The 27,640-nt window shown below is 40.7% G+C and overlaps 1 protein-coding gene and 1 long non-coding RNA gene across 4 annotated transcripts in view; both read right to left on the bottom strand.

The window, feature by feature from the left end:
• Positions 1 to 27,640, bottom strand: part of SHROOM3 (shroom family member 3) — a 377,638-nt gene that overhangs the window by 289,534 nt on the left and 60,464 nt on the right. The gene's annotated exons all lie outside the window — the stretch shown is intronic.
• Positions 10,088 to 26,412, bottom strand: LOC116538627. The gene is made up of 3 exons (XR_004263711.1): positions 26,400 to 26,412; positions 21,866 to 21,868; positions 10,088 to 10,179 (listed from the first exon to the last, which is right to left on the bottom strand). It is a non-coding gene; the product is annotated as an uncharacterized LOC116538627 (long non-coding RNA).

Here is a 27,640-nt window from a genome sequence, read left to right as displayed (position 1 = left end):
TGCGCCACCAAGCCCAGCTAATTTTTTGTATTTTTAGTAGAGACGGGGTTTCACCATGTTGACCAGGATAGTCTCAATCTCTTGACCTCGTGATCCACCCGCCTCAGCCTCCCAAAGTGCTGGGATTACAGGCTTGAGCCACTGCGCCTGGCTAGGACTTTGCATTTCTATAATGTGCTTATTGCATAGTATCTATTAGCTGGTGATTTTGGTTCCCTTTTTTTAAAAAAATCATATTCCTGTTTTCATATATTATGAGCAAAATGCTGTTACCTGAGAGTATCAGCTGATTCAGACCTTTCAGTGCAGGGATTCCTCCAAGCTCCTGAGTAGGGGCTCAGATAAGGTAAATTCTGATGGCCTTATCTGAGCCTCTTATCTGGGAACCCCAGTCCTGTATGCCATAAGCATCTCTGCCTATAGCTTCATTTGATCTCTACACAGAGAACTAATAGGGTAGGGACATGGCATGATTTGGACTTCAGAAATATTACCTTTCTACTTGAAAGGATGGATAACAGGGGCAATATTACAGTCTAGAAAACATGTTACAAAGATATTGACCGGGCTAGAGTGGAAGAGGAACTGAGTAGGAGAAATGATGGAGAAGGGATTTACATTTGAGTAATAGTAGGAGGTAAAGTCAGTATCCTTGGTCATTGACTGACCATAGAGGGTGAAGGAGCGGAAAGACTCGTGGTGACTTCAAAGGACCACAGCCCACTTTCCCTCTAAGTCTACTGCTAGTTTCACTCTAACCTGCCTCCCAGTCTCTCGCATTATCTTTGTTTTATTATAAAGTGTTCTTCCTGATTATTAGACATGGCTTCCCATGTAATAATTTTCGATGCTAGGCCCTGTGTCAACAGTTGAGCTTTCTACCCACCTGGAGTTAAAGAAAAGATCAGGGCCAGCTTATGCCTAATATCTCAGATTAATTATTTACCTCATAAAATTGTACCTGGCAAGTGAGATTGATAAGTCTATCCTAGCTTAGAAGAAAGACCACCTGCTTGGCTTCTCAACATGACTTTAAATAATAAAATTAAAGTTGGCAATGGGAAGTCTACACCCAGACAAATCTCAGCTTGAGTTTACATGGTTTTTAGACATAAAATCCAAATCTGGTCACTGACTGATACTGCAAACCAAGAAACATTAACCAAGAAATATTTCATATCTTCTGCTCATTAATCTGTTGGGATAAAACCCAAGACACTGAGGAGTTTAAGGGCAAAGGACAATTATAAAACCTGGAAACAACAGTCAATTTGTTCATTCAGTTCAAAAGGCAACAACAAGAATAATGATAACATTCTGAAGGCCAGAGCCCAAGGGAACCTCAGAGAACAATGGACATTTCTATTATGTTGAAAATCATGGAATCAGCCTCCCTTCTCTTGTTTGGTTTTCATTTTCTTCCTTCCTTCCTTATTCTTTCTTTTTTTTTCAGAGAAGATCTCATTATGTCATCCAGGCTGGAGTGTAGTGGCACCATCTTGCCTCACTGTAGCCTCAATCTCCTGGACTCAACAGATCCTTCTGCCTCAGCCTCCTGAGTAGTTAGGACTACAGACACATGCCACCACATCCAGCTGAATTTTCCGTGTGTGTGTGAAACAGTCTTGCTTTGTTACCCAGGCTGGAGTCCAGAGGCACAATCTTGGCTCACTGAAACCTCTACCTCTTGGGTTCAAGTGATTCTCCTGCCTCAGCCTCATGAGTAGCTGGGATTACAGGCATCCATAGGCATCCGGCACCATGCCTGGCTAATTTGTAGTAAAGATTGGGTTTCTGCTTGTTGGCCAGGCCGGTCTCAATCTCCTGACCTCAAGCAATCCACCCACCTCAGGCTCCCAAAGTGTTGGAATTATAGGCGTGAAACACTGTATCTGAACTTTTTTAACAAATGGGATCTTACTATGTTTCCCAGGCTGGTCTTGAACTCCTGGGCTTCAGCAATACTCCTGCCTTGGCCTCCCAATGTGCTGGGATTACAGATGTAAGCCACTGCACCCAGCTAATTTTCTTTCTTGAGCCAAGTATTTTCTCTTCCATCTTTCCTCATTGTCTTCTTCTCCCTTCCTGTACTTCATTTTTAATTTTAATTGAATTATATTTTAAATGTTTAATATATTTATTGAATAAAGTTTCATGCTTCATATATTATTGTGATGTAATTCACATATCATAAAATTACATCCACATATCATAAAAAATCACCCTTTTTGATTGAACAATTCATTGGCTTGTAGTATACTTACAGAGTTGTGCAATTAGGACTGCTATCTAATTTCAAAACATTTTCTTCATCCCAAAAGAGACCTCATATCCACTAGGAGTCCTACTCCATTCTCTCCTGTACTAAGCAAGCACCTGGCAACCACTGATCTACTTTATATTTCTACGGATTTGCCTATTCTGGGCATTTCATATATATGGAATCATGCAATATGTGGCCTTTGGTGTCTGGCTTCTTGCAGTGAGCATAATGTTTTTCAAGGTTTTTCCACATTGCAGCATGTATCAGTAGGTCATTCTTTTTTATGGTCAAATAATATTCTATTATATTGATATACCACATTGAATTTATTCATCAACAGTTAACAAAGTTTGGGTTTCTCCGCTTTTTGGCTATCATGAATAATGCTACTATGAACATTTGTTTGGATGTATGTTTTCATTTTTCTTGGGTATTTACCTAGGAGTGGAATTCCTGGCCATATGGTAAGTCCGTGTTTAAATTTTTGAGAAACTTCCCAACTGTTTTCCAAAGTGGCTGAAAATTGTTACTATGCTTTATATTTTTTACTTAAACCAGTGAGTGGCTTAAAAATTTTTAAAGTCAATTAAGTTGTTTTTTGCTTCCTTTTAGGCCTTGATTGATTTTTAATGTAGGCCATTGGTCCTCAATAAACTCAAGGGTTCTACCCCTACTCCAGGAACTGAAGCAGCAGAACATTTTCAGTGATAAGTTAATGACTATACAACGTATGTCATTTTTAAAAGATCAATGTCTGACCCAGATAAGAAAAATCAAAGTTCCAAGTCCTCCAGACTCCTCCTTTATCCTCAGAATTTTCTCAGTGCCTAGCAGCTAAGGTCAGAGCTATTATTTCTGTGGGTGTTTGCTAATGACAATGAAGTCATTTTTCTCTTAAAGGCTTTTCTGCCACAATTACCCAGTTCTTGTTTCCTGTTTAAAGCATACTACCGGTAAATGTGATCAGTGAGATAAAAGTATTATTTTCCTGCCAGGCATGGTGGCTAATGCCTGTAATACCAGGACTTTGGGAGGCCGAGGCAGGTGGATCACCTGAGGTCAGGAGTTCTAGACCAGCCTGATCAATATGGTGAAACCCTGTGTCTACTAAAAATACAATTAGCTGGGTATGGTGGCAGGTGCCTGTAATCCCTGCTGCTCAGGAGGCTGAGGCATGAGAATCACTTGAATCTGGGAGAGGGAGGTTGCAGTGAGCAATATCATGCCACTGCACTCCAGGCTGGGTGACAGAGCGAGACTCTGTCTCGAAAAAAAAGTATTATTTCCCCCCAAACTTTAGAATTAGAATCAGCAACCAGCTTCCCCTTCTCCCGCAGTCAGCCTGAACAGCTTTCCTTGTGTTTAGCTGGCATTGTTTCACTTTCAGAGTCAAAAGCATAGATGCAAGGCCTCTGTTAGGGAATCACGAAAGTCCTGACAGTAGAACAGTTCCATGGAGGGACCTTTGAAGTCAAAGGAAAGGAAGGATGAATCTTTGACACAAAGTCAACCTGTTGCTCCCACTCCTGGATGGAAGCTGGAAGCCCTGCATCTGTGGACGGTAACTTAGTACCATGGCTGGGCGGCCACCGCAAGCATCAAAGCATTTCACAAGACTTGTTCATGAAGATGTGGGTGCACTCCACGGTTTGGGTGCTTTCATGATATTGTCAAGGAAGTTAGTTATGGCCCAATCCACCTTGTTTCTTTCCTGTGTTTCAGCACAACATTAACTAACCATTTTCTACCCTAGCTCCTCCTGAAAGCTCGCCGTAGTTGATCATATCTCTGGCCTGTGATAACGCCTTTACCAAATTTTCTGCCAACTTTCCCTTCGTGGGAGCACCTCATCAAGTTGAAAGAGAAATGTGTGATTCCACGCTCACTGAAGTACCCGATCCCTACCTCAAGTCCCTTAGGTCCAGGTTAGGGTTTCCTTTCCCTTCCCACCCCAAATCATTTTGGAGGTAATTTAGATAGTAACTATCAAAAAGGCCACCAGTTGAAAGGTTGTTTTCCCTTCTTGTCCCTTGATCCTCAAGCACCCTGCAGAGGGTGTGACCCCTAAAGCAAGTAGAATCCTGGGGAAGTGAAGAAGCCCACACTGTGGTGAGAAAATGGCCCATATTCCAGATCTGCCAGTTTCTTCTGCTGCTTTCCTTGATGATTTTCTGCTCTTATCACTTAGCAAGAAGAAAAGAAAGAAGGAAGAGGATCCTATCTGAAAAACAAGGCTCCGTTCATAACCTGCCCTCCTCCCTCTCCTCTGGAGATCCCCTCTGCTTTGGAATCTTAGGATATGAGCCCAATGCCATTGTGGGGATTACAAAAGCAATTTCCAGGTGTTCAAGTCACGTGGCATCCGTCAGAACAATTAAACAACTTCTTCCTGGTATTTGTGTCAATTTCCTTCTAGTCTACATGTCAATCTTTTAACTTGACCTTTGGCCCTGTCTTTTTAGCCCTTCCATTCTACTCCCACTGCCTCACTTAGGTCAACTTCTGCCTGGAAATCCCCAAAGTCCTTGATGAAAGAGGATCTTTCTATTTAGGCATCATGTCCACTCCCTCTGGTCTCAGGTTGAAAATCTGAGGGTCACCTCACCTGTATCTCAGCTAGGCCCCTGGCCTCTTCCCTAGGGATCTTCAGAACTACCTTTATCTGAGGACAGGCCCCTCACTCCATTTCTGCAATGGGGTTTCCCATTTCACTTCATGGTCTGTCTCCCACCTTCTCACCACCCTTTTCCAGCCTCACTGGCCAGGAGTCACCAGCTCCAACCAGGGATCACAGAGACTCAACCCACAGATCATCAAGATTTCCTACCATTGTTTATAACTGGAACATATTTGAATAGACTGGTAACACATGGGTGCTTTATTTGAAATTTATTTCCCTGGGAGAGCACTACCAAGCCCCTATACTGCAAATCCTCCCTGATCCTGGAAGGCAGAAGTTGTTTTTATCTTGTAAAGCACATAGCTGCCATTTTGCCAGCAAGTCCCCTGCTTACCACAGGTGAGAACTTGAAGGGTATTTTCCCAAGAAGCAGTAGAAGTGATGGAAAAAGCCTTGGAGAAATTTTAGGCAGAGGTGTTGTTGAGTGGGGGCTCAATACCTTCAGTGGATATATTGAAAGAGTAGGGGAATTCCCATTATAGTGATAGAAGCATAATTCTAAGGACATTAAACCTTGGCCTCATAGAAACCACTAAGAGCAGGTAGTGATCTTAAGCCATCTAGATGTTTTGCTTTATAACATGGTATAAATTAGAGAATACCATCTTATCCTGCTGGTTTTAGCAAATGACAGCCAAGAGCCTTGTCTTTTGCTGCCACCTTGTGTTTAGGAGAAGAAAGTCTAAATTCACAATTGCTGTGGCATTGAGAAAGGAACTTTTTTTTTTTTTTTTTTTTTTTTTTTTTTTTGAGACAGAGTTTCCCTCTTGTTGCCCAGGCTGGAGTGCAGTAGCGTGATCTCAGCTCACTGCAACCTCTACCTCCCGGGGTTCAAGCAATTCTCCTGCCTCAGCCTCCTGAGTACCTGGGATTACAGGCGATCACTTCCATGCCTGGCTAATTTTTTGTGTTTTTAGTAGAGACAGGGTTTCACTATGTTGGCCAGGCTGGGCTTGAACACCTGACCTCAGGTGATCTACTCACCTTGGCCTCCCAAAGTGCTGGGATTATATGTGTGAGCCCCCGCACCGTTGAGAAATGAACTTTTAGAGCCAGAAGAGATCTTAGAAACTCTGTAGTCCAGCTCCCTTCACTTTACAGATGAGGGAAACCAAGACCCAGATTGGAACCAAAGTCTCCTTGTTCCTTCCCCTGTGCCATCCTACCTCTCTGGTCAAGCACACTCACATCACATGCACACATCGAGTCCTCAACAGCTAAGCCCATTGATGCACATGGCAGCGAAAGCCAGCATGTCCAAATCCATATGCATCTCATTCAGTGGAAACATTTCCACAGGATTGTGCAGTTGTGTATGACAAGGCCAGGTGACCAATGACAATGAGAGCTAACACTTAGCATTCACTGTGGATCAACTACTGTGCTAAGCACTTTGTGTATATCTCACTCAATTCTTTCACTCACTCTATAAGGCAACAACTATTACTATTGCCATCTTATATTTAAGGAAATTGAGGCTTAGAGAGGTTAAGTAACTTGCTAAAAGTCATTCAGCTACACCTGGCAGAGAGAGAACTAAAACTCAAGTCTGTAACTAGTACAATCTGTGCTCCTGCCCCCTTTTCATTACTCATTATACTGACTTTGCCTCATCCCATTCTTCAGAGATAACATTATTACAATTTGGTATATTCCCTTTCAGCCTTTTTAATGCAGAGATAAATATTTTTAAATTGATTTCAACATTTTTGTACTATAAAATAATGCTGATGAGGTCTTACATATAAATCTTGGTCTGGATATCAGTATTTTCATGATATTTTTATAGAAGGGTCTAAAATTACAATCTTTACTGAGGATTTTGGTACTGGAAAATTGATTTTCAGAGTGCCTGCACCATTTCACAGGCCCACCAATAGTTCATGGAAGTACCCATTTTAACACTTCCTCACTGACACTGGAAGTGTTCATATTTGCTCAATTCTGCCAAAAATAATCTAAATTTTCGCAAATTTCAAGGATCTAGGAGATGAGAGTGATACACATCTACGAATTTTAGACCTAAGTTAACCTAAATGATCCAATAAGAAACGGACTCCTAGCTTGCTTCTAAATATGTGTAATTCTATATGGAAAAAAATAGCTAAATGTCCTAAAATTCCAAATAAAGTATTTAAATAGTCTGAGAGTGCTCGGTTTCTGGACATGGCTGAGCAGGAACCTCCATCATGGGAGTCCCCACCTGTCACAAGAACCAAATGTTCTGTGCAAGGAGCCCAAGAGGCAGGAAGTCGATCCAAAGCCAATGGTCAAGCAGTACATGTTTCTGGCCAGAGAACTAACTCCACCTTCAATCAAGTTGTGCTGTAGAGGATGTTCATGAGTGGCACCAATAGGCCAGGTGATCAAGAAAATGAAGTGTCCTGGCCAAGAACACAAAATGGCTATGGTTGTGGGGATCGTAATTGGAAGGTAAGGTCCTGAGCTGGATGCCCCCAAGGTCTATGCATTGTTCTGCTCTCTAGTCCTCACAAGGACCAAGAAATATATAAGTATTTCAGTAAGGCTCCATGTACCTGCACAGCCACTCCAAACCCTACACCAGAAGCCAAGAGGCCATCTATACTACAAAAACTAACCAGATCCTGTCATTATGTAAAAGATTTTGGATGCTGGGTTGGGTGAGGGATCTGTATACACTGGCAATGAAAAATCTGAAAATTTTAAGAAATTCAATTTACAATAGCTATTAGAAAAAGAACATACTTAGAAACAAATTTAACAAAAGAAATGCAAAACCTATTGCTATGGTTTGAAGGTATGTGTCCCTCCAAAATTCATGTTAGAACCTAATACTCAGTATGATAGTATTGAAATTTGGGTCTTTGGGGAAGTGATTAAGTCATGAACACTCCAAATTCATGAACATGATTAGTGCTCTCATAAAATAAGTTGAAGAGAGTGCTCTCTCTATTCTTTTGCCCTTCTGCCTTCCACCAGATACAGTCACAGCAACAAGGTTCCATTTTGTAAGCAGAAGGCAAGCCTTCACCAGATACTGAATCTGCTGGTGCTCTGATCCTCAACTTCCCAGACTCCATAACTATGAGTAACAAATTTATGCTGTTTATAAATTACTTGGTCTAAGGTATATTGTTATGGCAGCAAAAATGTACTATGACACATATACACTGAAAACCATGAAACATTGATTATTGAAAGACAATTTAAAGGACCTAAATAAATGAAGGACATCCCATGTTCATGGATTGGAAGACTTTACATTGTTAAGATGGCAGTATTCCCCAATTTGATCTACAGATTAAATATAATGTCTATTAAAATCTCACTTGGCTTTGTTGCAGCAACTGACAAGCTGATTTTAAAATTCATACAGAAACTCAAGGGACCCAGAATATCTAAACAACAAAGTTGGAAGACATGCTTTCCAATTCAAAACTTACTACAAAGCTACAGCCATCAAGACAGCATAGTACTGGCAGAATAACAGACATGAATAGAATAGAGTAGAATAGAATAGAATAGAATAGAATAGAATAGAATAGAATTATATAGACATTTCTGATAAGAAGATATACAAATTACCAAAAATGCATGAAATAAACCCTCACATTTATGGTCAACTGATTTTCAACAAGGAAACCAAGACAATTAAATGGGGAAAAAATAATCTTTTCAACAAATGATGTTAGAACAGCTAGATATCCACAGACCAAAAAAAAAGGTGGACCCTTAACTCATACCATAGAAAAAAAGTTAAAATATCAAAAAACCTGAATGTAAGAGCTACAGCTATAAACTTACAGAGGAAAACATTGGCATAAATCTTTATGACCTGGAATTAGACAATGGTTTCTTTGACATGATTACAAAGTACAAGTAATAAAAGAAAAAACATAAGTTGGACATCATCAAAATTTAAAACTATGTTTCAAATAACAACATCAAGAGAATACAAGGACAACCCTGAGAATGGGAGAAAATTGTTGTAAACCATGTATCTGATAGGGACTTGCATCTAGAATGCAGGTCTTAGAATTCAATAATAATTCAACAATAAAAAGACAACCCAATTTTTAAAATAAGCAAAGGATTTATATAGACATTTCTGATAAGAAGATATACAAATTACCAAAAGTGCATGAAAAGATAGTATCATTAACTGTTAGGTAAGTGCAAGTCAAAATCACAATAAGATACCACTTCATAGCCACTAAGGCAGCTATAATCAAAAAGACAAAGTAACAAGCATTGGTAAAAATGTGGAGAAATTGGCCCTGTTGGTTAGAATGTAAAATGGCACAGCTGCTTTTGAAAACAGTTTTCTTTATAACCTAATATAAGCTCAATTTTGCATGTGTTATTTGGTTATATGAGTCTATCTGGAAACACATTTGGATTTATTTATAAAATTGTTTAGATATTTGATGTCCTTTTTAATTTTCCTCTGCTTGATCAGACATGGACTAACAAAGGTGACTAAAACCTTCTTTTATTTCTTCTTCCTTATTGCATAAAGTTATGTGAAAACTCCATTACACTGTAAATTATAATCTTTTCCATCATAAATTTATTTCTTTGCTTCATTTAAGACTTGAGCTCAGGTTTGTTTGATATTAATAATGTGAAACAAGGTTCCTTTTTTTAGTATTCACCTTTTATGCCCTGGTCCATATTTTTGGTTACTATGGAGAGGACCAAATATGTAAAATATAATAAATTTATTTTCACATACATGGGATCATAAATGGGGGAAAGAAAGTATGGAGGGAGTACTATAAGAGAGCTAAACATTCATCTTCCATAATAGAAAGTCAATAGATAGTACCTACATATGAACCAAAAAAAATGAAGAAAATCCATAAGACATGTTATTAAAAATATGACAAATACAAAGAAAAAAAAGTTAAGAGTTGAGTGGTTGCTGCAGGGAATCAGGAATGAGATAGGATGGGATTGAGGAGGGAAGGGTACTAGTATCTGTAGCTACTCTGTTTTGGGATACTATATCCTTCATACGCTTCCCTTTCCTTTGGTTTCACCATTAAGATGACTGACACTAAACACAGATAACATATATTGAGAGCCCACTATGTGCCAGGCTAAGATACATCCTATAGTATCTGTGAGGGATTGGTTCCAGGCCCCCTCATCGACAGACACCAAAATCCATGGATGCTCAAGTCCCTTAGATAAAATGGTGTAGCATTTGCGTATGACTCACACACATCCTTCCATATACTTTAAATAATCTCTAAGCTGAGCATGGTGGCTCACACCTGTAATCCCAAGCACTTTGGGAGGCTGAGGCAGAAGGATCACTTGATACCAGGAGTTGGAGACATAATGAAAGCCTATCTCTACAAAAACTAATAATAATAATAATGATAATAATACTAATCAATTAGCCAGGCATGGTGGCATGAGCCTACAGTCTCAGCTACTTGGAAGGCTGAGGTGGGAGGATTGTTGGAGCCCAAGAGTTTAAGGTTACAGTGAGCTATAATTATGGCACTGCACTCCAGCCTGGGCAATAGAGCTAGAACCTATTTCAAGAAAAAAAAATCACAATACCTAATACAAGGTAAATGTTTTATAAATAGTTGTTATACTGTATTATTTTTAAATTACTTATTATTATTTTTTCCCAAATATTCTCAATCTGTAGTTGGTTGAATCCACAGATGCAGAACCCACAGATACAGAGGGCCAATTGTATGTAAGTATGTATAAAGTGGGGGTACAGCCATGCCTGGAAAAGGGTTGGAGTGTTGGGTCCCAGAGCTGAGTCAAAACAGAAGTCTATATCTTTAAAAATGCAGAAAAAAACATATGATAAAATTCAATATCCTATTCATGGTTTCAAACAAAATCTTAGGAAAGTAGGAATGGAAGGGAATTTCCTTAAACCTTTAATCTTCTCAAGATTCTTAGTAAGGTGGGTACTATTGCTACTGCCATTTATCAGATAAGGAATCTTAAGTTCATAGGGCTTATAATCAGCAACATTACGCCTGGCTGTGTGACTTGAGATCTTCTACCTACTGGGTTACCTTAGGTTAATGTGACATGGGTACACAAAGTAATCCTTAAAATGAAAAGAACTCAAAGTTACACTCTTTGTGCATTCTCTCATGTCCACAAGAGGGCACCAGGACTCACTGAATTCAAGCCCAATAGTCAAATGATGAAGTAATTGTAGAGTATCAAACGGCTTAAATATTAGTAAATTTGAAAACCCACAAGTGTGTATTCTCCCAGGTACACCTGCAACTTGGGTCAGAATTGGCCAGCTCTGAGCTTTTCAATGATAAAATCCCATTGCCAGTTAGAGTCTTCATATAATTCTACCTACCCCAAACATCCTGGGACACCCAGAAGACAGTAATGATAGATTGCATAACCATCTTACCTGCCCCTCCGCTATGCAGTGGAGTTGTATGCAGATGTTATTTCAATGAGTTTCAATTAGGAGAAAGTGAGGGAGGAGAATACCCTTTCAGGGAGGATATATCGGACTTTAGGGGTGGAGGATTAGAGTATGTGTAATTTACTTGTACACATACTATATTATTAATCTATATTAAGGTTAATCTATGTTAAAAAGTTCAAAAAGCTTAATCAATGTTAAAATTTATATTTGGAAAATAGCTTATAACTTCCATAATACATATATTAAGCGAAAGTTTGATGTGGGTTTTGTATGTTTATCAAAAGAAAGCAGGAGTTTAAAAAATTGAGAAGTTGGCAGGGCATGGTGGTACACACCTGTAATTCCAGCACTTTGGGAGGCCAAGGCGAGTGGATCACCTGAGGTGAGAAGTTTGCCACCAGCCTGACTAACATGGTGAAACCCTGTCTCTACTTAATACAAAAAATTAGCTAGGCATGGTGGCATATGCCTATAATCTGAGCTACTTGGGAGGCTGAGACAGGAGAATCGCTTGTACTTGGGAGGCAGAGGTTGCAGTGAGCCGAGATCATGCCATTGCACTCCAGCCTGGGCAACAAGAGTGAAACTCTGTCTCAAAAAAAAAAAAAAAAAAAAAAATTGAGAAGTCGGCTTCTGTCTCAACATATCTGGGACTGTACAAAACACTTATATTGCAGAGCATCAAAATCTCTTACAGTTGTCTCTTCCTTTCCATGTTTACTGGCACTTTCGTTCAGGTCCTTGTTTGTCCCTTTTTGTTCATGGAGTTTTGTGAATGTGGGGGTAAAGCCAAGCCCAGGGAGAGGGCTGTGGTATTGGATCCTAGAGCTGAGTCAAAACAGGAATGAAGGCCGGGCGCGGTGGCTCAAGCCTGTAATCCCAGCACTTTGGGAGGCCGAGGCGGGTGGATCACGAGGTCAAGAGATCGAGACCATCCTGGTCAACATGGTGAAACCCCGTCTCTATTAAAAATACAAAAATTCAGCTGGGCATGGTGGCGCGTGCCTGTAATCCCATCTACTCAGGAGGCTGAGGCAGGAGAATTGCCTGAACCCAGGAGGCGGAGGTTGCGGTGAGCTGAGATCGTGCCATTGCACTCCAGCCTGGGTAACAAGAGCGAAACTCCGTCTCAAAAAAAAAAAAAAAAAAACAGGAATGGACATCTTGACAGATGGAAAAGCCTTTAATAAAAGTCAGCACACATTCGTGGTTTTAAACAAAAGTGTAGAAAAATAGGAATAGAAGAGAATTTTCCTAAACTAATAAAGGATATCTACAAAACGCCTTCCACAGATATACTTCACTGAGTTTACAAGATCACTAGACAAAGGGTGAATATACAAAAATCAATTATACAGCCAGGCACCATGGCTCACGCCTGTAATCCCAGCACTTTGGGAGGCTGAGGCAGGCGGGTCACCTGAGGTCAGAGTTTGAGACCAGCCTGGCCAACATGGCAAAAGTCTGCCTCCACTAAAAATACAAAAATTAGCTGGGCATGGTGGTGCACATCTGTAATCTCAGCTACTTGGGAGGCTGAGGCACTAGAATCGCTTGAACCTGAGAGGCAGAGGTTTCAGTGAGCCGAGATCACACCACTGCACTTCAGCCTGGGTACAAAGTGAGACTCTGTCTCAAAAAAAAATCAAATTTATATTCATATAATAGCTACAAACAAAAGACAAAAATTTAAAAAGAATACATTTACTGTAGCAAATCAAACACATAGGAATAAATCTAATGAAATATATATAAGACCTTTACACTGATAATCACAAAATATTACCGGGAAAAATTAAAGAAGACCAAAACAAAGGGAGAGATACATAATATTCACGAATTGAAATGTAAAGACATTAATTTTTTATGACGTTATCTATAGATTCATCACAATCTTCACCAAAATCTAAGTATTTTTTTTGTGGAAGTTGACAAACTATTTCTAAAATACATATGAAAACGCAAAGGCAATAGCTGAGGCAATCTTAAAGAACAAAGCTGGAAGACTTCCACTTCCAGTTATCAAGAGTCATTATAAAGCCATAATAATTGCCGGGCACGGTGGCTCATGCCTGTAATCCCAGCACTTTGGAAGGTCGAGGCAGGCATATCACTAGGTCAAGAGATGGCCAACATGGTGAAACCCCATCTCTACTAAAAATACAAAAATTAGCTGGGTGTGGTGGTGCGTGCCTGTAGTCCTAGTTACTTGGGAGGCTGAGGCAGGAGAATCACTTGAACCCGGGAGGCAGAGGTTACAGTGAGCTGAGATTGTGTCACTGCATTCCAGTCTGGCGACAGAACGAGACTCCATCTCAAAAAAAAAAAAAAAAAAAAAGCCATAATAATCAAGATTGTATAACAGTGGCACGAGGATAGACAAGGTGACTGGTGGGACAGAACATAGCATACAAAAAAAGAACCGTATGTATATAGTCACTTGATTCATGAAAATGATGACACTGCAGATGGAAAAGAGAATCTTTTTAATAAAAGGTTCTAGGTACACTGGATAAGCCATATGACAAAAAAATGTATCAGGACTCTAATCTCACATCACACACAAAAATCAATCCCAAATGAATGCAGATCCAAATATGAAAGATAAAACCAGAAAGCTTTTAGAATAAAGCACAGAAAAACATTCTTGTGATATTGGAGTAGCAAACATACCTTTTAAAAAACCATACAAAGTCATGTAAGGATATGGAAAAGAACCAATGGTTCTTCCTACTCTCTACTCTCACACAGTCGTTCAACACTTCTGATGCCAGAGTGTGGGTTTTTTTCCCCACACACCAAGCAATTCTCTGGCAGAGTCTACAGTGAACACGAACTAAGTGTCCTCCAATTCTACTGAATTCTGTCACTACCTGGAGATAGTGTCAGGTCCCACAAGTTGAGGGTTCAGTCCCACTAAACTGTCCCCCACCTCAGATGCCAGTCACAAGCACAGGATGTGATGTCTGCTTCTGACTGACCAGCCCCGTGATCTCCATCTTGGGTTTGATTAAATTGCTAGAGTGTCTCACAGAACTCAGGTGTCTTAGTCCTTTTTTCTGTTGCTTATGATAGAATATCTGAAACTGCATAATTTATAAAGCAAAGGAAATTATTCCTTACAGTTATGGAAGCTAAGGAGCCCAAGGTGTAGGGGCTGCATCTGGTGAGGGCTTTCTTGCTGGTGTGGACTCTGCAGAGTCCTAAGACGGCACAGGGCATTACATGGCAAGAGAGCTGAGTCTTCCTCTTCTTATAAAGCCACCAGTTCCACTTCTGCAATAACCCATGAATCCACTGACCTATTAATCCATCAATGGATGAATTCATTCATGAGGGTAGAGCCCTCAAGACCTCGTAAAGACCCTCTTCTCAATACTACCAAATTGAGGATTACGTTTTAACATGAGGTTTGGAGGGGACAAACACTCAAACCATAGCATCAGGTAGATACTTTACTTACATTTACTGGATATAATAAAGGATATGGATGACCAGACAGATGAAAAGATACGTAGGGTGAAGTCTGAACGGGCCCATGTGCAGGAGCTTCTGTTACCATGAAGTTGGGGTGTACCACCCTCCTGGCATGAAGATGTGTTTGCCAACCCAGAAGCTCTCTGAATCCCATAGTTTAGGAATTTTTATGGAGGCTTTATCATGTAGACATGATCAATGATTAACTTTACTTCTAGCCCCTTTCCCCTCTCTGGAGAACTGTAGTGAGTTGGGGGTTTAGGGCTGAAAGAACCCAGCTTATAATTATGTCTTAGCCTTTATGATGACCAGCTCCCATCTAGGAGTCCACCAAGAGCTACCTCATTAAAAGATGCTCCTACTGCCCGGGAAATTCCTAAGGACTTTAAAAGCTCTGCATCAGAAACCAGAGTAAAAGCTTGAATGTTAGCACAAAAGGTTCTCCTAGCATCCTAATTGCTTAGGAAATTATGAGGGTTTTAGGATCTCTGTGTCAGGGACTGTGGGCCAGGAGCAATATGTGTATTTCTTATTATGTTACAAATAGTAACATAAAGAAATTTTATAAACTGAGTTCATTAAAATTAAGAATATCTCTTCATCAAAAGATATGTGATTAAGAGAATGAAAAGCCTCAGAGTGAAGATGTTGGTAAGACATATCTCTGGCAGAGGACTTTACTCATAATATATAAATAACTTCACAAACCAGTAAGAAAAGACAATCTAATTTAAAAATGGGCAAAAAGTCCAGGCACAGTAGCTCACGCCTGTAATCCCAGTATGCTGGGAGGCTGAGGCAGGATGATTTCTTGGAGGCCAGGAGCTCAAGATTAGCTGAGTAAATAGCAAGACTCACCACCCCCCATCTTGACAAAATACTTTAAAAATTAGCCAAGGTGTGTGCCTGTAGTCCCAGCTGCTGTGGAGGCTGAGGTGGGAGGATCTCTTGAGCCAAGGAGTTTGAAGTTACTGTGAGCTATGATCATTCCACGGCACTCCAGCCTGGGCAATAGAGAGACACTGTCTCAAAAAAAAAAAAAAAAAAAAGAGAGAGAGAGAGAGACAGAGGGAAGGAAAGGGGAAATTTGAGTCACTGGCAACAAAATAAGCTAATCATAACTACTATTTTATTAACTCTCTACTTTGTGCCAGGGCTTTATATTTTATGTCATGGGATTCTTACAACTAGTCCATAAAGTAGGGACACTTGAGAGAAGGCTCCAAGAGATAATATAATTTTCCCAAGGCCACAGCAGGTAAGAAGTGGCAGAGCTATGATTCCCATACAGACTTCCACAAGGCCTGTGGTATTTCTGTGTTGCCACGTTGCTTCCCATAATCAGTATATATTCAAATGGTGTGAACAGGTACTCTGAACTTCAGTTACTTTCTTCATTTATGCAATGAGGGAGAACTGGATGCTCTCTTAGATGGCTTTCAGTTCTAGATTGTGTGATTTTAAAGAAGTATCTCTGGCTGTTCCTATCATGTGCCTCTGCTGACTACTGCTGGTGACACTTCTTTTTTCATAAAATTGGTTAGAAAAATACAGCCGTTCTCAGTTTCCGTCACACAAATCCAAGAGGCAGGACTGGTGAAACTGCTCTCTATAGGACTCAAATTTCCCCTTCTTCAATTTCATGGGTTACAGTGAAGTCAACAAGAGTGTAATTTGTGTTTGCATAAAACCAGAACACAAAAGAAAAGAGCCAAACATTATTGAACACTCAGGAAAGAAAGAGTCCCACGCCAAAAGGGCAAAGTTCAGTACTGTTAGCTACTCTCGTTTATTCAGTAAATACGCCTCTCATCTGCCCATAATAGCACAGTGCCAGCTCTCTCTAGCTTTCCCATTGCCTTTGGGAGATAAGCAGGAATCCAGTTTTTATTGTGTTAAACTAGAATATATTTGATGATTAAGGGGGTGTTAATTAAGGTAGCGTTAATGAAACCATACAACTTCTAAACTCTGATTCACAAAAAAAGAAAAAGTCAACCAGTCCTCCTTATACACTGCCTCAAAGAGGACGATCTCTCTCTTCCTCCTATCATCATCCATTTATCTGTCTGTTAATCTAACCATTCATCCATCTATCCATCCATTTAATCTATTCACTCTCTCTTTTTTTCTTTCTTTCTCCCTCCCTCTCTCTGTTAATCTACTTCCTTGAGCTATCTATCCATCTTAGCCTCAGTCCACTTCTAGGAAAGTAGGCATGCAGCATGACAATTGCAGTTAGGACAAAGCAATCACCCCATCTGTGTGAACTTCCTGGGAACTGAAAGTGCAAACTCTCAATCTATAAACATGAAATAAAGCCAGGGGTGGTGGCTCGCAGCTGTAATCCCAGCACTTTGGGAGGCTGAGGTGGGCAGATCATGAGGTCAGGAGTTTGAGACCAGCCTGGCCAAAATAGTGAAACCCCGTCTCTACTAAAAATACAAAAACTTAGCCAGGCGTGGTAGTGGGCACCTGTAATCCCAGCTGCTTGGGAGGCTGAAGCAGGAGAATTGCTTGAACCCAGGAGGCAGAGGTTGCAGTGAGCTGATATCGCACCATTGCACTCCAGCCCAGCAACAGTGTGAGACCCTGTCTCAAAAACAAAAACAAAAAACAAACAAAAACATGAAATAAAAACCTGCCCAATGCAACAGCCTATGTCATAAAGAATTAGATTTTTCTGTCTCACAGCCCAGGGAAATACAACTTTCCATGACTAGAGGCAAGAGAACAAACTAGAATTGACACAGAAGGAGAGGACTGATGACTTCAAATCACATTGCTTCCCTGCTCAAAACCATCCTAGGGTTTCCCATCATACTCAGAGGAAAAGCCGAAGTCCTTGCAGTGGCCAGGGGCTCAATACACTTTGGGTGCTCTGCTCCAGCCATGCACAGCCTCTTTCCTGATTTTTATTTTATTATTTTATTTTATTTATTTTTGAGATGGAGTCTTGCTCTGTTGCCCAGACTGAAGTGCAGTGGCATGATCTCGACTTACTGCAACCTCTATCTCCCGGGTTCAAGCCATTCTCTTGCCTCAGCCTCCCAAGTAGCTGGGATTACAGGTATGTGCCACCACACCAGGCTAATTTTTGTATTTTTAGTAGAGACAGAATTTTATCATGTTGGCCAGACTGATCTCGAACTCCTGACCTCAGGTGATCTGCCCACCTTGACCTCCCAAAGTGTTGGCATTACAGGCATGAGCCACCATGCCTGGCCCTCTTTCCTGATTTTAGAAACCACGTCAGGCATACTGTGCTGTAGAACCTGTGGACTAGCAGGACCCTCTGCCTTGAATATTCTTTCCCCAAACATTGCACGGTCTCTATGCCATGTTTCCCTGTTTTTGTTTTTCTATTTTATTGATTTCCACTCTGATCTTTATCATTACTTTTTCTTGTTTATTTGAGAAAGCAAATTATTGTTTTAAGCCACTAAATGTGGGAATTATTTTTTACTTAGAAAGAGATTACTGAAACACAAGGAAAAATGGTTTCTCTAGGAACAAGCTACTTTAAGAAGTTCCAGATGAATGCTTTTAGTTAGCCCAGACATACTGTTGGGGTTGAGAGTTGTTAAGCTGTTTGGCTGACAGACTGTGAAATCAGAAATCATATAATGTTAAAGCGAGTAAAAAGTTATTTTGCTCAGAGAGCTGAAGTGACTTGTCCAAGGTCACACAGCTAAGTAGGAACAGACCTTAGAACAGAAATGGACTCTCCATTCCATATACATCTCTTATTTGTTCTACAAATATTTATTAAGCACATTCTTTATGTAAGGCACCATGCTAGCAGCTAGGGATAACACAGACAGCCCTTATCCTTATAGAGGTTATATTCCATCAAGTCAGATAGATCTTAAGCAATGAAATTAATTGTTTTTATTTGTTTAATTACAATTGTGATAAGAGTCACGAAGCGGAATGAGGTGCTTTGAGAATATATAATACAGGAGTGGACTCTGAAACACTCTGGGGAGAACAGACAGAGGCATTTAAGCCAAATGGAAAGAATGAGTAAGAATTGATGAATGAAGAAGGGAATAGGGAACATTCCAGGCAGAAGGAAAAGCATGAACCCTGTGTACTACGTCAAACTGCTTCTCTTACAATATCACGGTGCTCTTATTCTTCATTGCATGGGTCACCGAGATGATTAAGGGATAAGGATAGCGAGTCGAAATACATAGGAAGATAATGGATTGAGATCCAACAAGGGTGAAGCTCTCCCAACTGGGGGATTTACCAGGAAAGTCAATGAGTCCAAGAATACCTATGTCAGCATGCAAACAGAAAGATGGGAAATATTTAGCCTGTTAACAAGTGGTTTGGTTTCTATAACAGCAAAAAAGGGTCTCCTTAGGAAATTCCATAACTCCAATCATGCCTTTGCCTGCTGACTTCATTAGGGATGCCTGCTCCACGAAGGCCCCGACATAGGAAGTGATAGCATCTCTGCAACTTGGGGCAGGTAACAGGGCATGTTCAGAGGGAATTCCTTGGGCCACTACTGCAGCTCAGTGCTGGCAGTGTCCATGAGGATGGCCCATCCAGCTCCCTAACACTGCAGTGCCCTTCCCTCCTCACCCCAGAAGCACCCTCTCCAATTCACTCAGCCAACTGTCCCATGGCATATCCCAGAATTGTCATTAGACAATGCTCAAACCCTCAAATGTTAAGTTTTCCTCTTCCAAACTCTGAACACACTAGCCTAACCTCCTAATTGTGACACGTGTTATCTGTGTTGTGCTCATCACACATAGCCTTCAATTGTATGACAGCTTTGGTCCATTGACACCTCCATTTCCTCTCCAACTTGTCATTCTTTCCTACCTTCAAGTCCTTTCTTATCGTGCCTGGTTCCTTGACTTCCTGTAGCATCCATCTGCCAGAACTACAACCTGGTGTCATCTATGTTTGTGTTTTTATACCCGAGGCTGCTGAGTGCTGAAGAAAATGACACCACAGTACAGACTGGTGCCATCGTGTTCTCTCACCTAAGTTGATTCAAACACTGCTCCCATTCCCCACACTGCTCACATGCCTTACTTCAGACCTTCACCAGTGCTCTCAACCACTTCATCTACTCCCCCTCCCCACATCAGGAAAAATGAGCCCTCCACACCAGAATAGCTCAACTTCTGCTCTTCTGCTCTCAGGGGTTTCCTAGGAGCAGAGTCAGAGACAGGGATTCATGTGAGCGATGTATTGAGGGATGTTCTTGGGAGAATCCTATAAGGCAATGAGGGAAGCAGGATGGCACAGAAGTGAGAATGTGGCTCCAGCTGAAATCTGCTCTCAGCCTGATCTCATTGGATCTCTGGAGCAGGAAGGGCACACAGAGTTGTCTGCTTTGAGGCAAGGAGGCCAGATTTTTGTACTTTCTTATCGATCAGTCATTGGCCCTTGGCCATCCCTGAGGGGAAAGTACATAACCTCATTTTTTGTTCCTTTCAGCAGAACACAGTTTTCCACAAAAGAGTGCAGCTGTGAGCCTCAGCAGCCAATACAGCAGCTTAGAGCTGAGGACACCAATCCAGTCAAGGGGACCTGGGCATGGCACCAGCAGCAGCTCTTACAGCGTCCACACTTGTCATCTACCTGCATCTACAGGCTTCTCTCTTTGCTGAGGTCCTCAGCGTACTGCACCCCTCCGGCAGGCTCCCAACCCAGTGTGATCTCTCACCGAACCGCTCATTACACTGCATTTTAACCTTCTGCTTAATTGTGTAAGCGCCCAGATGGTGGGGCCATCATTTTCTTTTTAGTAGCCTTTGTGCCTACATAGAAAAACGCTGTTCTGAATAAATGTTCTGTACTCACTAGGGGTTCAAGTTGAAGGAATTTCAAGTCAGGTAGGAAAGGTGTTGTTTGTTTTTTAACAGAACAGGCCTTTGAATTAGGTTTCATAGATGACAAATTTAGGCAGCCCCTTTAGAACTGACCTTGACAAACGACCTCTATTTCCCAAATTCCGTGTCTTGCACATTGGGCATCAAAGACTGCAACACAAGAACCACTGCAAGCACCACACAGAAGGCACCATGAGGGTCCCTCCCACTACTCACTCTCAGGATTGATAACTACAAAGCCAGGTTTTGTGGCTGCTCTCAAGTTGCCAATGTTTGGAGGGGACATCCCCTTACAATCAGGCACCTACCTCAGCAATTTCTTGTGCCACGCATGTGTCAGTTTGTTCTGTCTGATTCCTGTTCATTCTCTTGCTCCTTTTAATATAATGACCTTGTGCCTTAAAACACTTACCATCTGGGAGAGGTCTCCTCCATTGCTCAAGCTCAGCAGTCCTCTTGCTTCATGGGAAAGCAGTTACCCAGTGCAGAGGTGTTAAGTGATCTTGTTTGACAAACAGAAGCAAATCTAGTCACGCACAATGTTGATTCTGCCTCTGAAGTGCTCCATGTAGCTACATACCAGGGTGAAACCCTAGTGCAATTTTTTTTTTTAATTTTTTTTTTTGAGACAGAGTCTTGCTCTGTCCTCAGGCTGAAGTGCAGTGGCACAATCTCAGCTCACTGCAACCTCTGCCTCCTGGGTTCAAGCAATTCTCCTGCCTCAGCCTCCTGAGTAGCTGGCATTACAGGCACACGCCACCATGCCCAGCTAATTTTTGTATTTTTAGTAGAGACAGGGTTTCACTGTGTTGACCAGGATGGTCTCGATCTCTTGACCTCCACCCACCTCAGCCTCCCAAAGTGCTGGGATTACAGGCATGAGTCACTGCGCCCAGACCCTAGTGCAATTCTTTTACTTCCTAAAGATGTGCTATGTGAGTGAAGAATGTACAAACAACTGAATGATGAGCATAAATAAAAAACCTGAAAAGGTCCAGAAGTTTAGATAAGAATTTCAGAAATTTGGCAATCATTTTTCTGTTGAGAAATAACTAGTCCACAGAGGGCAAAAAAAAAAAAAAATCAATCTGGGGCACACATCAGCAGATATTAATTGAATTAAGGAGGGGCTGTGAGCAGGGAGAACGAGAAAAATAAATAAGGCCCACCCACTTATTTCAAAATTAGGAACAAGGACCATAAAAGGATGCGAAATGACAGCCTATCATAGAAAGTTCATATTTCCACTTTACGTTAAAGCTAATTAAGGGCGATAAAAGGAAAGTGGGTAGAAGAGATACTTAAGAAGAGTGAGGAAGAAAGAAAGGAGGGTTCTCCTCCTAGCCAGGCTCCTAATACGTATCTTAGTCCCTTCACTCCTCTCACCTGTAGCTGAGCCTACTCAGCTCCTCCTGAGACACCAGATCTATCAGACCTAAGAATCCTCTGCAGTTCCTCTTTCGCTTATTTTGAGCAATTTAGGCTCAGGCCATTACCATCAATTATTCCTCCCAGAATTAGGGTTGCCAGAGTTAGCCAATACAAATACAGGACTCCCAGCTAAATTTAAATTTCAACTAGACAATGAATAATGTTTTAATATAAATATACCATATGGAATATTTGGAACATACTTATACTAAAAATAAAATTCTTGTTTAACTGAAATTCAAATATAACCAGGCATCCTGTCTTTTTTTTTTTTTTTTTTGAGATGGAGTTTCACTCTTGTTGCCCAGACTGGAGTGCCGTGGCACGATCTTGACTCACTGCAACCTCCACCTCTTGGGTTCAAGTGAGTCTCCTGCCTCAGCCTCTCAAGTAGCTGGGACTACAGGTGCCTACCACCATGCCCAGCTAATTTTTGTATTTTTAGTAGAGACTAGGTTTCACCATGTTGATCAGGCTGGTCTTGATTGAACTCCTGACCTCAGGTGATTCACCCGCCTTGACCTCCCAAAGTGCTGGGATTACAGGCGTGAGACACTGAGCCTGGCTGCATCCTATCTTTTATCTAGTGTCTTCATCCTAGAATCCCACGATCAAAACCAAATTTTGTTGAGATTATACCTCTAGGAAAAGGCTTCTTTGCTTGCTGTCTGTCTGCAGGAATATTCTCTCAGGGAGGAGCATAGGGAAGACCCCCAGCCCAACACCATGGAGAGTATGAGAATCCTTGTCTTACCATAGAAAGTCTAAGTCCATGTGTATAGGATCTCATGCATGATTTATTCAAACATTTTTATCAACAACTGTGGAAGCACAGAAAAGTTAAACAATTTTCCCTTAGTGGCAGTTATTAATGCAGAGTCAGGACTAGAGTCTATGTGGCATAGGGGTTTTTTTCTCTCTCACAGAATTTATCATAAACTTTATATGTATATTATACACCAAGCTTCAGGAATCAGATGGTGAAGTTGGTACTAAATTCTATAATTATTTTGTAAACTTAAAAAGGATAAAATGAGTGAAAAGAAGAACATAGCAAAGAAAGTTGGCTTTTGTGGAATCTAGTTTGTAATGTACCTTTTGAATTTCATTTTGAAATTCTGCAATCAATTACTTTTCAATCGACCAGTCATTCAGACCTTCAGAGCAGCATACTTGCTCCAATTCAAAAGCTCCACAAAGCAGGCTAATTCTTGTTAGTGCACATCCGTCACTGAGCTAAACAAGCCTTCCTGCCAGCAGACACCAGCAAATGCAGGGAAGGTGGGAGGAAGCAAGTGAAAAGAGCAGCAGTTCTGAAAGAGGAAAAAAATACTTCTTTCACCCAGTTTGTATCTAGGGGCTATGAGAATGTTTCAATTTACTTATGGGCCCCCTTGTCATTTAAGAAGCACATTGTGATACTGAAACCTAACAGAGACTCTCACCTAGCAGCAAACTGGGCCTAAGATCTGGGCCAGGCTATTTGGCCTTCAGAGGCTTTTGTTAAAAAGCCCTCATTTTCTAGAAATGATATCCAAAGTGCATTTTCTCTCTCTCTAACCTCTCTCTGTCTCTCTCTGTCTCTCTCTGTCTCTCTCTCTCTCTCTCTGAAACTCCTACTATTTTGAAGCCTTCAGTGGACAATTGTGATGGTCATTTCCCACATGGTGTTTTTCCCCAAATTAATATCCGCAATAGAAAACATGGCAAAGCTTAGATCAAGGTAATCTGTGACCTGCACAAAGTCTGCATCAATGTGGATGCTCTGGCTGCAAATCACAAAATACTCTAATAAAAATGGCTTGAACAGGGTTGGGGGGGGTGCTTTTTTCACATAAGGGGAGAGGCACACGACCCTGGTGTTATTTCAGGGGCTCCCCAATGTCAGGGCTCTGAGTCAGCTTCCCTTCATTTTCTTGGTCTGTCCCTCAAGACTGCAAAATGGCTGTAGCAGCTCCCTGCATGACATCATGGTATCCTTGCATTTGATACCCAAAGCAAGAAGACGTTTTTCTTGCTAGACTTTTTATTACCAGAGAGAAAAATCTTTCAAGTATCCACCTGTGCCTCATGACCAGAATTCAGTCACATGCAAGGGAGTCTAGGAAAGCAAGTATCCAGGGTTTTCATGTATAAGTAACAAAAGGACCAGAAGCTACTCCCTTTGCAAACCCCCTACCTTTTCTACATGGCAGATGGGAAACTGGCTATCCACAACAAATCTGACTGATCTACGGTCCAATCTTCATTTGTAACTTGGTAACTTCATTCCAGCCTCTGAATGGTTGCTGTCCACAACCAATCAGACTGACTGAGGGCTAAGTCTTTCTTTGCATAGAAGCATAACTTTGTAACTTCACCCTAGCCTGATTGGTTGCTTTTTGCACAGGAGTGTGACCTCTGTAACTTCACTTCAGCCTCTAGTTGGCTGCTTTCTCCAACCAATCAGACTGATTGCAGGCTACCATTTCATTTACATGAAGTGAGCACGAAGTGGCCAATGGGAAACTTGTAGGGGGTATTTAGACTCAAGAAGATTCTGTATCTGGGTCCTTGAGCCGCTGCATGAGCCTGCTCTCACGCTGTGGAGTATACTTTCATTTTCAATAAATTCCTGCTTTTGTTCTTTTGTTGCTTCATTCATTCTTTGCTTTCCTTTGCATTTTGTCCAATTCTTTGTTCAAAACACCAAGAACCTGGACAACTTGCAGCCACGACTGTCTACTGGTGACGCAACTATGCACCACTAATCTGCTAGTTGATGTTGGTTTTATAAATGGATCCTTGGTCTTTTCCTACTTGACAAAGGAGAGTCCCAAGTGTAGCACCGTTTTTGGCTGTGCTCGTTTTTCAAGAAAGCTTTCTCCAAAACCCCAAGGCCTCATTTTGTTATCAGGAAAACTTTGACTTGCTCTGAGGCCATAAACCCTGGCTCAAGTCTTGACTCACTCTTTCAAAGCACATTATGCTTCCAGAAGCTGTTAACAGTAGCTATTTATCTTCATCTGACATACGTGCAACTTCAAAAACCAGAAAGAAAGAAGACCTGGTGTTCTTTCTTCCATTATGCCATAGTTAAAATTGCATCTGTAATTTTTAAGTAGCAGAGATTAAAGGTCATGCCAGGGATTAAACAGACACACAAATTACCTTCTTCTCACTCTACTTTGGTCTTGTGACTTAACTTTTTCATCTTTAAGATTTGACTGTTCTTAATTTGACTTCTTTGTCAGTTTCTATGAACCAGCCATCATAAAGGGCAATATTGTATACAGGACCATTTATTCTGTCAAAAAAAAAAAAATCACATATCTTGAAAGATGAGATAGATTTGTGCCTGTTGATATCTTCTATCCACAAAGGAATTTCACATGACTGGGCTTCTTTTGCCCTCTAAAATTATCCAAACAGCAAAGGTCATGACACTGCCTCAGTTCACCAGTTCATTTTGGCAAAGTGCTGGCAGGGACCTGAGCCCTGCCTTACCTGCTTTCTGCAGAGCCCTGGCTAGGCACCGTACATAGGAGTTGGAGTATCTCCAAGTTTCAAATAGTCTGCACACTTAATGGTTAGTACTGACTTTGGAACTAGACCACCTGGGTTCACATTGTGGCTGTGTGACCTTGAGCAACTGCCTTAACCTATCTGTGCCTTAATTCTCTCATCTAAATTGGGGATAAAAACAAGCTGACCTCATAGGATTGTTGTGAGAATCACATGAGTTAGTACATGTAATGTGCTTAGCGCAATGCCTGACATATGATTAAGAGCTATGTAAGTATGAGCTCTTGTTATTACTAATACTTTTTTCCTGGGCTTGGCCACCTGTCAACAGTCTTTATGGCTTCCTGGAACACTTCTTAAACATTTTCCCCAAAGCTCTCTTTTCAAACCCTCAGCCGTGAATCAATCAATTTCATTCTGTGGAAAAGAGTCCAAGAAGAATTAAATGGAGGATGCTGGAAATGGCGGGGCTAATGCTTTATCACATTCTTGAGAAATCTGGCCAACAGAAATGCAAACTGCCTTGCTTAAAGAGAAGCCCATATTTTATTCCTCTCCAACGAAACAATGTTCCCTTTAAGAGTCAAACAGCATCGTTCTCATTGTCTACACTTTATAATCTCCTCCTCAAGTATACTTGCCACTAAGAAAATTGTTAATGCATGTACAGTTTAAATGGCTTTGGCTCATTAAAAATCAGACTTAAGTCCATTAATCCTAGTCCTCAATTCTAAGGTAATGTTTATTTTGCAAAGTCATAATCACAACAACTATGTGTAATGTTTCTAAAAATATAGTCTATTTTAAGAAATCTTTCTGATGGTCCATATTCTCACTTAGTTTATTAAGTGACCCATTTTTAAAGAAAAAGTTACAATTTACACACTTAAATAATTTGCCTCCAATACTATACACTCTTTTTATCATCCTTAATAATAACTCCAACAGCATAATACTAGGAGCTAAGATTAGGTTGAGGGAAGCCAACTGCGGTTTCTTCATAGTTTCAGGGTAAACAACATAATTTACAAGGGACATAGAAACCAAGATGACACAGATATTAAAAGTTCTTTTCATCTAAAGACTATAAAAATGCTTTGGCTGAATTATCTGTGTTCTCTTAGCTCTGTAAGTGACACTAATGAAATGCAAAAAGGCCAAAAGAAAGAAGGATGGCAAGCAACTGAGAGAGCAAGAGCGCTAGAGTAGTCTGAAATTGGCTCCATCCATCCTTTGAGAGTTGGCTAATGAAAACAGGGAACCTCTGTTTCTATAGTTCCAATTCTTAGTGAATACTGTCTGTGTTCCAAGTGCAGTAGCAAAATAATAAATCAGAGTGAATTCAATGTACGTATGACCCTGTTCAAAGAGACTAACCCTGTAGTACATTTCAATTTTCTGTGGTTCACCTACCAGCTCACAACATGGATGGGGATTGCAGGGTTAAGGTTTGGTGCAGGACTCAGAATTACCGGCCAAGCCAAATATATACCATTAATAAGATGACTTTAAATATAAAAGCTAATAATATAGAGATTTCTAAATTAAAAGTTGCCTTTCTCTCTAGCAATTTCACTCCTAGATGTATACCAAAGAGAATTAAAAGTTTATGTCCACACAAAATGTTCATGAATGTTCACAACAGCACTATTCATAACAGCCAAAAAAGTAGAAGCAACTCAGATGTCCATCAGCTAACAAATGGATAAATAAAATGTGGTATAGCCATACAATGGAATATAACCTGGCCATAAAAAGAAATGAAGTATTGATATATGCTACTTCAAAATAGATAAATCTTGCAAACATTATGCTAAGTGTAAGAAGCTGGTCACAAAAGGCCACACAGTATATGGTTCTATTTATATGAAATGTCCAGACTCAGCAAATCTGTAGAGACAGAAAGTAGATAAGTGGTTGCCGGGAGCTGGGGTAAGGAAAGAACAGAGAATGACTGTTAATGGGCATGAGGTTTATTTTTCTGGGGGTGGGGTGGTGATGACATGTTT

The sequence above is a fragment of the Sapajus apella genome, unplaced genomic scaffold (genome assembly GCF_009761245.1).
Source record: "Sapajus apella isolate SASKATOON/1434 unplaced genomic scaffold, GSC_monkey_1.0 scaffold121, whole genome shotgun sequence".
Classification (NCBI taxonomy): domain Eukaryota; kingdom Metazoa; phylum Chordata; class Mammalia; order Primates; family Cebidae; genus Sapajus; species Sapajus apella.
This window is presented reverse-complemented; position numbering and strand designations above follow the sequence as displayed.